Source organism: Ambystoma mexicanum, chromosome 13 (assembly GCF_040938575.1).
Source record: "Ambystoma mexicanum isolate Mex_15411 chromosome 13, UKY_AmexF1_1, whole genome shotgun sequence".
NCBI classification, from domain to species: Eukaryota; Metazoa; Chordata; class Amphibia; order Caudata; family Ambystomatidae; genus Ambystoma; species Ambystoma mexicanum.
This window is the reverse complement of record NC_090938.1, coordinates 630,616,839-630,630,892: the sequence shown is the minus strand read 5'-3', so window position 1 is coordinate 630,630,892 and position 14,054 is coordinate 630,616,839. Positions and strand designations below refer to the sequence as shown.

At 43.6% G+C, this 14,054-nt stretch overlaps 1 protein-coding gene across 1 annotated transcript in view; it reads left to right on the top strand.

Moving 5' to 3' along the window:
• Nucleotides 1–14,054, top strand: part of IGFBP4 (insulin like growth factor binding protein 4) — a 330,734-nt gene that overhangs the window by 211,359 nt on the left and 105,321 nt on the right. The gene's annotated exons all lie outside the window — the stretch shown is intronic.

Genomic DNA, 14,054 nt, shown 5'->3' with positions numbered 1-14,054 from the left:
AGGGATAGTAAATAATGGATACAATTCTATGTTTGCATTTTATGTGGAAGTTAGATTTGCATAACCCTAATTACTATCTCCTCGTTCCTCAGAGGTAGCTCCTGCTCACTGATTACTGCTGGATACCCAGGAGCTTCGTGTAGCTCCTGCTTATTCAATCCTGATTTTGAACCCTGCAATTGCCAGTAATCTCCAGGGTTGTAGGTGATAGGATCTAAAACAAAAGGATCAAATGCCTTTTTTTCGACACCAAAAGGACCGAAAAAAGGGTCTTTTTTTTATGGGGTTGGGAGTTCTCCCCCAACCCCTGTTTTCTCTTTAAAAAAACTTTTTTTTGCATACCAAACTAAAAAATATATAAATAAATAAATAAAAAAGCATTCAACCCTTTTTTTTCGGTCCTTTTGTATTCGAAAAAAAGGGCATTCGATCCTTTTTTTTCGATCATTTGGCTGGACACCATCTCCAGCTGACATTACGTGTACAATATTCCAACGCTATGGATGATTTACAACTGTGTTTCTATTGTTATACTTAAACTCCTACATGCACCTCTTGTAAGATCGTAAGATCAATAAAGGAGTGATTGTGCATCAACTCTCTAGTGGTAGAATGCTCTTCACCCTGGTCTCAGGAGATCATATCGTCAATTATTCATGCCTTAATATTCAGGCTTGTTCTTCCTACCAATTCAATACTGCAGGGGCATTTGATAATGACAAAGTTTACCAGGCAATTTACATGTTCTATGATCACATGGAGACCCCTTCCTGTTGTAGGTTGTCACTGGTTTCCAGGAAGTCTGCACCGCAAACAAAGCACATGATTTCTGGTAGGTCTAGTTTCGATTTTCTATTGATTGCGGGTTCTTGGAGCAGCAATTTGCCAAGTTTTTACAATTTATCATTAATCGTCTTTTTGACTTCTTCCGAGAAACTTTGTGTTAGGTTACACAGGTGTCCTTTTGTAATTCTGTCCTTTTAAGTCGTTGCTGTCTTTGATGTATTTGCACATTGTGGTGCTTATACCACACACCTCACAGGTGCAATTTCCTCTGCATCCGTGTTTCACAAAAGACACAAGAAGGTCAGGAGGGGGCAGCCACACTGAATCCTAATGTTTATCTGCCTCTGTGGCGTTCGCAAGAGTGATTGCTTTACATTGTACCAAAACACATCCTTTATCTTCCGCTCCCGGGCTTAGATTTTCCAATGCTTTCTCACCATTATTTCCATTGGCTAGAGTTGTGCTGTGTGCATGGACACTGACTGCATGGTAAATTCAACCCCAAGGCAATTTGTTGGAAGAGGGTTGAAGGTGAAAGTCTATCTTTGTGTGTTGTTTGACTTTTGCATATTTAATTTTCTCAAAAATGTACCGGTCTAGAAAATTGGTGTATCACTGAGGATAACAGCATTTCAATGCATGTTAGCACTGGGTTATGCATCTGCATAAAACATGAACCTACTTTCTTAGCTATGGAAAATTCATTAAAAGGTAATCTTTGTAACTTTTCCCTCTTTCTTAATGTGATCTTGCACATGTCTGCATATTGGGCCTGATTCATAAAGTTGTTAATGCAAGTTACCTTAAGTTACTCCAGACGGAATCCTAATATGGCAGGAATAAGTAAGAGGTACTTGTAGCAACTTCTTTGTGAATGGAATACTCTTTAGCATGAGTAAATATGGGGTATATCGGAGTTACACATAGTAACTTCTTTTTACATTGGATAAGATGTTTTCAGGAGTACGTAAAGGGCAAGTCAAAGCTACTCAAAAAAACTTCTTTGGGAATTAAAAGGCCGGTTTCAGGAGTATGTCACGGGGAAATCAGTTACTCAAAGTAACTTATTTGTGAATTGAATGCTATTGTATAGGAGTAAGTTAAGAGTATATCAGAGTTACACATTGTAAATTCTTTGTAAATTGCATAAGCTGTTTCAGGAGTATGTAAAGGGCAAGTCAGAGTTACTCATAATAAGGCATAATAAGGTATTTGGGAAATAAATGGGCCAGTTGCAGGGGTAAGCCTATGGTAAGTCAGACTTACTCGAAGTAACTTCCTTGTAAATTGGTCCCATTGAATTTATGATTTTTTGATAAAGCAACATGATGCATTTTTCTGCAAATAGTTAAGTGAATGCACTGACATCCTTGAAACAAATCCTTATGAAGCCTGAACAAAGATGGAGTGATTGCCAATATGTACGTTGTCAACTTGTGCCTGTTGTTGGGGCATCAGTCCAAGGCAACTCATACCACCCAGTCGTAGGACCTCTCACTGCCTGTCAACACGCTCTTAGTGGGGAGAGACAGCTGCATGGCCTGGCTCAGGCATGGCCTTGTCATCACCTTTGGGTGCGAGGAAGTCACTATTGGTGCTCTTAGTTGTGCGGCCTGTAAGAGGACACAGAAGCCAGCCGGTCGCATGGCTGTGCACATTCTTGCAACTTGTTCCGTCTCCAGCAGCGTTCCCAGGAATGGAAATTGAGAGCTCGGTCGGAACCTGAGAGGACCAAAGGCAGCTTTCTGCACACAGGTCAAGGCGTGCTACAGGATTGGAGCACGCGGGTCGCTCTGGAGCGCGGCCATCATTTGCTATAGAATCTTTGCTTATGCACAGCTGCTCCTCCTTCAATCATAGGCCCACCCGATGCAGCCTGTGGGCAAGGCGGAAGAGAGCATGATGTGAGGGGTGAGAAAGAGAAACCATGTTCTATACAGGAGTCAGACTTCCCAGTACACACAGTTGTTAACTTACATGTTTGGAAAGCAGGATTTGAATCCATCACACAGATCTAGGGAGCTTGAATGGAAACAGGCAGACACACGTGGGGAGGGTGGGTGGGGGGGTAGCCTCTAGCTTGTTTTAGGCCTGAATTTAACTTTGCTAACAGCAAGTGCGAGTGACCGGACAGACCCTGCTTTTTGTGCAACGGGGACCCTGTATTGACCGTGTATCAATGCAATGCGGCACCAGCATATGTACTCATTGCTCTTTTCTAAAACTGGTATCATATGTCTGGGCCTGCAACCAGCAGCTATCCAGATGTTTTGAACTATGACCTTCATGGTTGCTCACCATTGACTATATTGGCTAGTGCTGAAAACATCCAACACAGCTATAGAACTAAAGAATGCAGACTACTCCTGCGTGTGGTCGAACTGTTTTGTTGTGTGTACAGTTTATTAAAACGTGAACACATTATTTTTAACATAAACAAACGTCAAAATTCATTACATTTAATTTCATTTAATTTCTGAAATATCATTACAACCAATCAAACCATTCGACCCTGAACATAGATACAAATGCCTTGTTATGGCATACATCATTTCCCCTAAAAATTAATGGATTGTTATTAAAATGTTTACTGGTGCTATAATGAGTGATGTTGGCTGTCCATTCATAAACTTTGCCCAAAACCATTCACTTGACAGACATTTCGTATCAGGCACACACCTCTGGAACTCGGCTGCTCCAATGTTTTGGGAAATGCGATTGTCCAGTGTTTTAACGTTTCGAAGTAGGTGGCCCCTTGCATAATTGGCAGTGCCTTTCTTCTTTCTTTAGCCCTCAAATTGGCCACCTACCAAATAAGTTAAAGCTGAATTGCATATATAGACGTCTAAATGTATAGCTAGGGAACCGCGTAATGTTTTGTGGAACACTCTTATGTTGTCTGTAGTCTTTGCGAGTTCGGAATAAAGTTGATAGTTTGCTAAGTGTTCCTGGTATGAGAACCATTCATCTAGTGTTCCTTTCTTATATAGCTTCAATGGAATCTCCAAAAGAAACAACGTGTCGCTGTCCGAATTGTCTAAAGTATTCTCATAATCTATTTTGAATTGTGTCAGCGGTAAACATGTTTCACTTCTAGGACCAAGTTACGATCTCCATACACTGATGATGATGGAGGAGCTAATATCTGATCATATAATAATAGCTTGGCAATATTTATTGTTGTCTGCCAAGAAGGAAGACATAGTTCCTGTTATATCATGATGAAGGGAATTGCTTCCATTCAGCTCAATAGTCTGTTCCAAAACTTAACTTTGATACATTTGATACATAATAAAGCTATTTACATAATTACATAATAAAGCTATTTAACAATTCCAAATGATAAAAGATGGCCGGGCATTACGTTACCCAATTAAAAACAAATTACCGGAGTATTATAAGTATTTGCAAAAGATTTATTTTGCTTGTGCAAACAAATGACCCAGTTATGTTTTCATTCTAGTGATTACCTGGCTCATCTTCACTTTCTTACTTATCATAAAGCCAGAGATACATTAGCTCTGACTAATTTTAATCTTGCCTCCCCAATCCTCCAATCAGTGTCTTTTAAAGAAATGTTGTTGTTGGATATTACCAACACTGAGGTCTTATTAGTTTTAATTCTCAAACGATTCTGTCCCAAATAATCATCTAAAATGTTCAAAGATCGTTGAAGACCAATATATGTCTTGTCAAATAAGAAGATATCGTCTGTGAATACCAAATACCGAAATACTAGTGGAACCAATCCTCGGTGTAAAGGACTGACATGTACTTTATATATATTACCACAGGTCTGACAAATACAAATTAAAAAGACAGGGTACAAGAACACAACCCTGTCTAAGTCCCAACAATGTAGCTATTGCTGTTCCAAAGCTACCATCGGAGTATAGACTCATTTGAACTTTGGTATCTGAGTGAGATTCAGCTAGAAGACTTCGCAAGCGTCTGTGAATCCTGCCAATCATATAGTTTGTTCCACAGTATAGTTCTATTGGCTGTGTCAAACACGCTCACCAGATCAACACTACCCATATATACAGGTGATTGACCTTTTCCCCAAAGCTTGTTGACCTAAAATGTACAAAATCAGACCATTTAGGATGGTTACACAACTTTTCCTGAAGCCTATTTGGAACGTTGAAGGGTTATTAACTGAGGCAGCCTAGTTGGACAATTCTTGTAATAGAAGGCTAGCAAATATTTTTGAAGATGAATCCTATAAGGCTATGCTGTGGTAATTCCCTCGGTAACCTAAATCCCTCTTTTAAAAATTGGCACAATGTAGTAGGATTTCCATGATCCTGGTATTTGTCCCGTTATCGAAATTGACCTAAACATGGCAAATAAAACTCTTGACCATAATTCACTATTGTTTTTCAATACCAGGCTTCGCCTCCGATCGGCCTGATGTGCTGGGCACTTTTGCTTTTTTATTTAGTATCAATATCCAAATGTGTGAAGTTATCATGCCCCATCGCCCAATTTGTTAACGTCAAATGTTTTTCAGGATGTTATCAGTTGCCACAAATTTACTTTAAAAAGACATTCCATCTCCCTTCTAAGATCCTGTTTTCCAATGTCGCATGATTCGCAGCGGCCCACTATTCACTCTATGCTAGAAAATTTGGTGGTCAAATTTAGCAGACAACATTTCCTGACTATTTGTTATCCAGGGTGTGGCAATGGTGCTTCATCCAATTCCGGTTTTGTTGCTTGAATGTTTTTATTGTTCTACTTTTTTCCTCTACTGTACATTTTGTATCCCTCTTTACTTTATTAATGGCTATCCTCCTATTCCTCTTGTGTTCCTGAGTGATTGGGTCGAATTTCCCTGCTATTTCAGCATTTCTTCGGTTAGATCCCACAAATTGGTTTGTAACTCTCTCCCCAATCTCCTGTATCTGCCCAATGTAGTGATGAACGTTCCACTTCTGCCCCGAGAGTCCCGCACTGGTCTCAATAGTTTGTTGTTAATAACCTGTTGAACATTTTGATTGTATTATATGACCATGTGACTCTATTCTTCTGGCCTGATTTGAGTAGATCTACTGGGCCCCACACTTGTACTAAATGCACCACTGCCAAATACAGCCGCATTGTGAGGTGAGCATGGTCACTAGCTAAAGTAAACTTTACTTCTGGTTGATCAATTATGGGGGACATGGCTTCTGGAGCCCACATGTAATCTATAGGTGACTTGCTCAACCCCCTTCTCCATGTGGGGTTCATAGGGATGTCGATTCTGATATTTCCATTTAACACCCACGATCTTTGAGATCCACCTGATTATGATCACAAATGATCTCTTGCCCCACTCCAGGATTGGACAGTTAAAATCACGCACTAGTTTGACTTTGCCTTCGTCATAACTGAAATACCATGAATCGAATATCACATCCAGATCCATTAAGAAATGACAGTAGCCAATTGCTTTTTCATTTCATTAGATGTTGATGCTTAATAAATGGGCCAAATTTCCTGCTGTTCCGCAAGGCCGGGACAATTTGACCACCAAAATGTCTTTGGATTAACAGACCCATCTTTCAGTAGAAGGGCAAATTGAACACTAATTCCTTTTAAGATGCCACCAAATTTGCCGACCCAACACCCCCCATTTGTCTTTAATTCAGAAGTAATCAATAACCATCATTTTGTTTTTAGTTTTTAATAGCCATACTTACTGTAAAGGAAAAATATTACTATTTGACAGAGTTGGGGCATCATCAAGGGGGTTCATGAAACCCATGTAACCTCTTGTATTTCATGATAACATTTTTATGGAAGCTTCACCGAACATGAGCCTGGATTTCCTGAGTTTTTGCTCTTTCCAGCACCAAAAGCTAGCCAGGACAAATCATTGTTGGCTGCGCAATTTGCTCCCTTTGTGTTTTGCACAAGCACTGTCCTATCATCTTTTTTTGGTTGTAGTGCACTTCATGTTTGGATTGCTGACCTCCACACACTCATGTATGCCCTTAGTGAATTTGTCTTCTCCACCTGCTCGGTTAGTGGGTATACTTTGAATACCGTACTTAGGAGAGTCTCGAATTCCTTTAGAATGAGATCATAAATGGCCTTAGAGGGAATGTGTAAAATCACTACATCCATTTTCCGAGTGGCAATACATTCCACTTGGGTGAGTAACTCTGAGAAAGGTCCTTAGACTGCCTGTTTGTTCAGGATAAGGTGTTCTGTTTCCTTAAATAAGGCTGATTCCAATTGATTCGTGGATTTCTTTGTGGCCAAGCGTTTGGCATCCCATTCTAATGTAGACAGACCACCAGCAGGAGGGGCAGTAGACTAAGTCCCTGAATATTTCCTGATCAACCCTTCTCCCCAAGTGACTGTTCTGATCGCTCACGTCTCTATATTTTAATGACCGTGCCGCTTTTGCCATTTTCATCGAATCTGGGGCCCATTTAATCTTTGTTGATATCGTAGACTCATCCCACCCCTTGCATTACCCTCTGAGGCCCCATCATTGCTTTGCATATCAGGGATTATCACCGGAGCTGAGTCATCCCTCAGCTCAGGCTCTTCTTGATTGTGCTCCTCATTGTGAGTGCTAGTTTTTCTTGTACCCTTGTTTGTGGTATTTAAAGTGAGGTCAGGGAGTATGCTCATTGGAGATACCCCTCCACCTTGGTGTCTGCTAGCCAAAGGCTCTGTAGTCTTTTTGGTCTTTTTCTTCTATGACTTCTTCGATGGTTGGACTGCATTTGGGAATTGGGTCCAGATAAGGCCGTAAAATCCCAATGTTCCAGATTTATATTTCAAAGAAATGTTTTCGAGTGCCTCCCCTTGTTTTCCAGAGAAGCTACTCCCTTCTGTTATTGTTGCCATCTTTTTGGGTTGCTCTTGGCATGTCTGTTTGTGGTGCTTAATTGCTTATTATTTGTTGTCAGTGGTTCATCTAAGGTAGTTGGTCTTTCATTAGTAATATCCATTACTTCATATGCCATTTTCTCCTGAAAATCGGACAAAGGATTTTCCACGGCCATGTCTACTGTTTCCTTTTGAACCTGAATTGGGTGTTCCACCTCATCTGGTCAACATCACAACATGTGACCCTCTTGGGCCTTTGTATCCTCCTTAACAAGTTGTTTTGTTCTTGATTGATTTCATACAAGGAATGTAGTGATTGTGAGATTCCTTTTATCTCTCCATTTAGAGTGTCATATAATATAACCACTGATGCTTGCAGGATCACATGGATTGCCAGGATAAAGGTATTCTCGGAGCATAAACTCCCGCACAACGGGATTCTACCCGAGAGTGAAACAGATTGGCTATTCAGCCGCCTATCAGAACGGACACCACTCGAAGGCTCAAGGCCCAGACCACCCACCACTTGCCCTCCGCCTTGATGAAGACTTAGGTCGAAACACGTGTTGGCTCCTTTCTCACATGTACCTAGCGACCATGTCAGGTCAACCGAATATCTTACCAACGAATAAACCTCGCTTGTGAAAACGAACCAAGAGTTGCAAATTCCTTCCAAACCAATAAACAGGAAACTATTGATTCCAACCATTTCCAGTGCCATTACCAAACATGTTTGCATGTTCACCCATACTTAATACCATTGGGAACCTTTGGAGTTTTGGTTCCTAGACAAACCATGTTATAGGCTGCAGTACATATCGGACGATCCAACATAACCAATTAGTTGCGCAGGAGACCATCAATTCTTCCAAACTTCCTCAAACCCCACTGTATTCTCTAAATGCCTTGCGTCCAGTGAACTGTTCAACAATGGTATTTGCCCTTAAGTGGATGATAGACATCCACCCACATTAATGCCACTTTACTCTTTGATGGCAATATCACTCAGAATTTCTGATTGTCCCACTGAATAACTATCAAAACGGCAGGCGTTATCCATAGCGAGTTTACCAGCCCCATTGCAGTGACCTTGTTCGCCTAGTTTTCTTAGCTGTCATAATGACCGAAAGTACTGTTCCAGGTCAGGCACGTGACACTCTGCATCATCAGCCGATCTTAGCACCATGTTGTTTCTTGTCTTACCAAAACTCAGAGGATTTGCCGAGGAAGTTCTTGCTATTGGATGTTTCTTCCTAATAAACAAGTTCGTACCTTGTCCACCAGTAGGTTCCTCTACATTGCTGGGCAATGTGACCGCCCATATCATTTAGATGAGGGGCTTTTACCATCATATTATCCAACAGTTCTTTACTCTGTTGCTGGGGTTTTCTACCCATGGACAACTCTCAAGTTGTATCGGGTAGGTAATTGCTTGGAGATATGTCTCTCCATACTAACAAGCCAGTGCTATTGTCAACAATAGAGTAATGATATTAGAACCAATATACAGTGGCTAACCCCACTTGGCTTTTTTGGCAACTCATGTGGTGGTGTCCACGTCTCCCTTCCTCTGCTGACAACCTTTGGAAACTGCACCCAACTGACGTGAGGGCTCCTTTAGGCAGGCAGCTGAGTCACCTTGCTCTCTCTGCATCCGGGCTGCAACACATACTGTGGCACAACCACTCCAGCTTAAAACTGATACTCTAGTGTGCACTCCGCGACACACACCTAATATGCCGTAGGTGTACCTCTCTGGCCGAGGAGGCAGCAGTGAATCACACCATGCAATGGTGGGGGTGTGGCAGGGGAAGCGTTGAGTTTTTTGGGGTATTGTTCATGTGAGTGGTTTCTAAGCACGGGATCGGGATCCAAACCTGTGTGGCACAGTGTTGCCTTGCTTCCAAGACAAACGTGTTGGCCTTGAGCTATCCTTCCTCCTGCCCAAAGGTCCCCATACTTTCAGACCAGGAGCATCAGCTCTGTTTCTTCTGATGCTGACATCTTGCCTTTTCATACGTGATGTATGCATTCTCAATATGAAGCTACTTGTACTACATGTGTGGTGTGATAAAACCCATGAAATCTATGAATGAGCCAATGTATATATGTACATTGAATGCTCTATACATTCTGGTGATGTATTAATTATATTATGCGCTTATTAATGCCACCCAGTGACCGTTTGGTGTGTTTGTTGATCACAGTGATGGGATGGAGTAGGCCTTGCAGGCTTGTAAAGTCTGGATGGTGATTAAACATGAGCAGCGATTCGCCAAAGGCTGACCGAAACGAGGGAGTCTTCGGCAGTCTTCTGACCTTTCAATGATCTGGCTCTTAGCTGACATGAGTAGGAGAGATACTGGTTTCCACTGGTGTACTCGTGCCTTTGAGGTTAACCTGAAAATCATCGGCATACACGGTTGTGGGTCAGAGGTGCCTTGTATATCTTAAGAGGACCAGCGATAAGGCTTCCTTTGGGGAACTTCACAGGAAATGTATTTATTTATTGTTTTTTTATAACGGGCATAGTACCATACCTGAGTTTGGTTTCTAAGTGCGGATCTGTTGCTCTGCGTGGTCTTGCTTCCAAGACCAGCTTGTTGCCCTGTGCTATCCTCCGTTCACTAATCCTAGTGGATGAGACCATCAAGGGCAATCTTATCTGTTGGGTTTGGTTGAAGAGGAACAAGGTGATCCATATTAGAGTAGACCCTTGAGTTCCCATTGGTTAATAGAATTCCGTGGTCTGCAGTATCAAAGGCTGCCACCAGGTGAAGCACGATCCGGTCATAGGCAAACTCTTGATCCCTTACTGTGAGTAGTTTTGCCGGTACATCCACGAGGGATGTTCCAATCGAGGGTATACGCTGGGCAGCTCCTCACTCAGAAAGTTGTGTTGCTCAAGTTGGACAGAGGGTTGTGCAGCTTTTTCTGACAGCGGAGGCTGGAGATGGAGGTTCCCATGCCAGCTGCAGGGTCTTTGAGTGTAGGGCTAATGGTTGTGACTTTGAGTGTAAGCGGTGCATCCTAGTGTTTGAATGAGCCCCTGATGAGCTTGGTTGGAAGTGGGGCAAGAACAGTGCTCCGCAGTTCTACAGTTGTACAGGTCTGAAGTTGTGGGGGAGGATTTGAGTGATGTTATAGCCTTATGGTCAGTAGCTAATGCAAACTCAGAGAGCGTATGCATGCTTTACTTCATGTATCCCGATGCTGCATATGTTCCCAGTCCCATACACTATGCAAGCACTGCACTGTATGCATATCGTGACACAGCCACTGCTCCTTACATTGTCATTGTGCACACATCTATGTTTATGTTCTGGTGATGACAGCATGTGTGTGAGATTTACATTCTCTATTCTGTGGATTCAGCCGATGGGACCTTCCAGGGATCCTTATGCTCTCATGATTTCCCATCTATTGCTTCCTGCATACTGGGGATGCCCTTATTTGGTCATGTTTCCTTAACCTTTGACTGCTGCGCCTATACTGTTTTCCTAAGCAACACCCTAATGGCACTGAACAGATAACTAGGGAAAGCCAGGGCTTGACTGGCCTACAGGGAGCTCTGGAGATGTCAACAGAGTTGGACTGGCCTATGGGGAAGTCTGGAGATTTCCCAGTAGACGTCTGCACCCTGGACAGGGGTGGACCGGCCTACAGGGAGCTCTGGGGATTTTTCCAGTAGACCTCTGCACTCTGAACATGGTTGGACTGGCCTATGTGGAAGTCTGGAGATTTCCCAGTAGGCGTCTGCACCCTGGACAGGGGTGGACTGGCCTATGGGGAAGTCTGGAGATTTCCCAGTAGGCGTCTGCACCCTGGACAGTGGTGGACTGGCCTATGGTGAAGTGTGGAGTTTTCCCAGTAGGCCTCTGTACCCTGGACAGGGGTGGTCTGGCCTACAGGTAGCTCCGGAGATTTACCGGTAGGCCTCTGCATCCTGGACAGGGGTGGACTGGCCTACAGGGAGCTCTGGAGATTTCCTGGTAGGCATCTGCACCCTGGTCAGGGTTGGACTGGCCTATGTGGAAGTCTGGAGATTTCCCAGTAGGCGTCTGCACCCTGGACAGGGGTGGACTGGCCTATGGGGAAGTCTGGAGATTTCCCAGTAGGCGTCTGCACCCTGGACAGTGGTGGACTGGCCTATGGTGAAGTGTGGAGTTTTCCCAGTAGGCCTCTGTACCCTGGACAGGGGTGGTCTGGCCTACAGGTAGCTCCGGAGATTTACCGGTAGGCCTCTGCATCCTGGACAGGGGTGGACTGGCCTACAGGGAGCTCTGGAGATTTCCTGGTAGGCATCTGCACCCTGGTCAGGGGTGGACTGGCCTATGGGGAAGTCTGAAGATTTCCCAGAAGGCCTCTGCACCCTGCCTGCTCTTTTCAAAATGCAAATAAAAAGACCACATGATTTTGCAAGCATATGATTTTGTTACATAAAGCGTGCAACCGTTCATAATACAGTTTGTGAAACTGGAAACACACTGAGGCAAAGAGTGACATTCCCCACTGCAGCATTACCCACGCAGGGGAGGAGTGTGCTGGTCCTGGAGGGAACCATGAAACACATTGAGAAAAGACACGATTTGGTGTTACCGTGATTGAAGCCTTTGGAACTCTGCAAGGTTGGTTGAAGTGGGCCAGGGGTATGTTGCCACACTACTCAGCATGAACCCCTATTTTCAGAACTGAACATTTCCCACTTACTCCAAGGTGAATAGAACCCCCTCCCCCACCCCAAAGCTGTTCACAGGCATTTTGCTGTCTTCACCTGTTGTTATGCAATTGGCTCCCTAGTGTGGGAATTTGCATATCATTAGCACCCCTTTGTAGGAAGCTTCTGTGAAGGGTAGCTGAATTGAACCCACATTCCACTCTTTTCCTATCAATACCAAATTGCATCCTATCCTTGCACACTGTACCATTCTATCACAATCAATGGATCAAAGAGAAAGGTAACACACTGAGTTTCTCTTTTCACCTATATTTTGTAGTAGCATCAATAACGCGGGGACATCTTTACTTTGTTCGGTAATATTTTATTAATAATATTTTTCGGGTATGGTTGATTTCTCACTGCTCTTTGCGATCACTCATTAGCTCAGTGTTTGCTCTTACAGCACTTTACTCCTTTCCTGATATTGCCAGTCACATGTTATTTCCAAGTATTTCTAAATTCTCGGTCTATTTCAAGTTCACATACTTTCCCATTTCTCGGAACGTTTCCCGTGTTCTAGGCTTTTTCTAAATTTCTCAACACCCCTCTTTGGCAGTAAGCATATTCTAGGCTTCTCTGTTCCCTTTGCAGGGTCTAGGCAATTTCTAAAACTTCTCAATGTCCCTCTCAGGCTCTAAGCCCATTCCAGGCTTCTCTGTTCCCTTTGCTGGGTCTAGGCAATTTCTAAAACTTCTCAAGGCCCCTCTCGGGCTCAAAGCACATTTCAGGCTTCTCTGTGCCCTTTGCAGGGTCTAGGCAATTTCTAAAACTTTTCAAGGCCCCTCTCAGGCTCTAGGCACAGCCCAGGCTTCTCAGTGCGCTTTGCAGGGTCTAGGCAATTTCTAAAACGTATCAAGGCCTCGCTCAGGCTCTAGGCACATTCCAGGCTTCTCTGTGCGCTTTTCACGGTCTAGGCAGTTTCTAAAACTTTTCAAGGCCCAGCTCAGGCTCTAGGCACATTCCAGGCTTCTCGGTGCGCTTTGCAGGGTCTAGGCAATTTCTAAAACTTTTCAAGGCCCCTCTCAGGCTCTAGGCACATTGCAGGCTTTTCTGTGTGCTTTTCACAGTCTAGGCAATTTCTAAAACTTCTCAAGGCCCCGCTCAGTCTCTAGGCACATTCCAGGCTTCTCAGTGCGCTTTGCAGGGTCTAGGCAATTTCTAAAACTTCTCAAGGCCCTGCTCAGTCCCTAAGCACATTCCAGGCTTCTCGGTGCGCCTTGCAGGGTCTAGGCAATTTCTAAACTTCGCAAGGCCCCTCTCAGGCTCTAGGCACATTCCAGGTTTCTCTGTGCACTTTTCACGGTCTAGGCAATTTCTAAAACTTCTCAAGGCCCAACTAAGGCTCTAGGCACATTCCAGGCGTCTCATTGTGCTTTGCAGGGTCTAGGCAACTTCTAAAACTTCTCAAGGCCCCGCTCAGGCTCTTGGCACATTCCAGGCTTCTCAGTGCAATTTGCAGGGTCTAGGCAATTTCTAAAACTTCTCAAGGCCCTGCTCAGGCTCTAGGCACATTCAAGTCTTCTCTGTGCGCTTGTCACGGTCTAGGCAATTTCTAAAATTTCTCAAGGCCCTGTTCAGGCTCTAGGCACATTCCAGGCTTCTCAGCGTGCTTTGCAGGGTCTAGGCAATTTCTAAAACTTCTCAAGGTCCCGCTCAGGCTCTAGGCACATTCGAGGCTTCTCTGTGCGCTTTTCACAGTCTAGGCAATTTCAGAAAA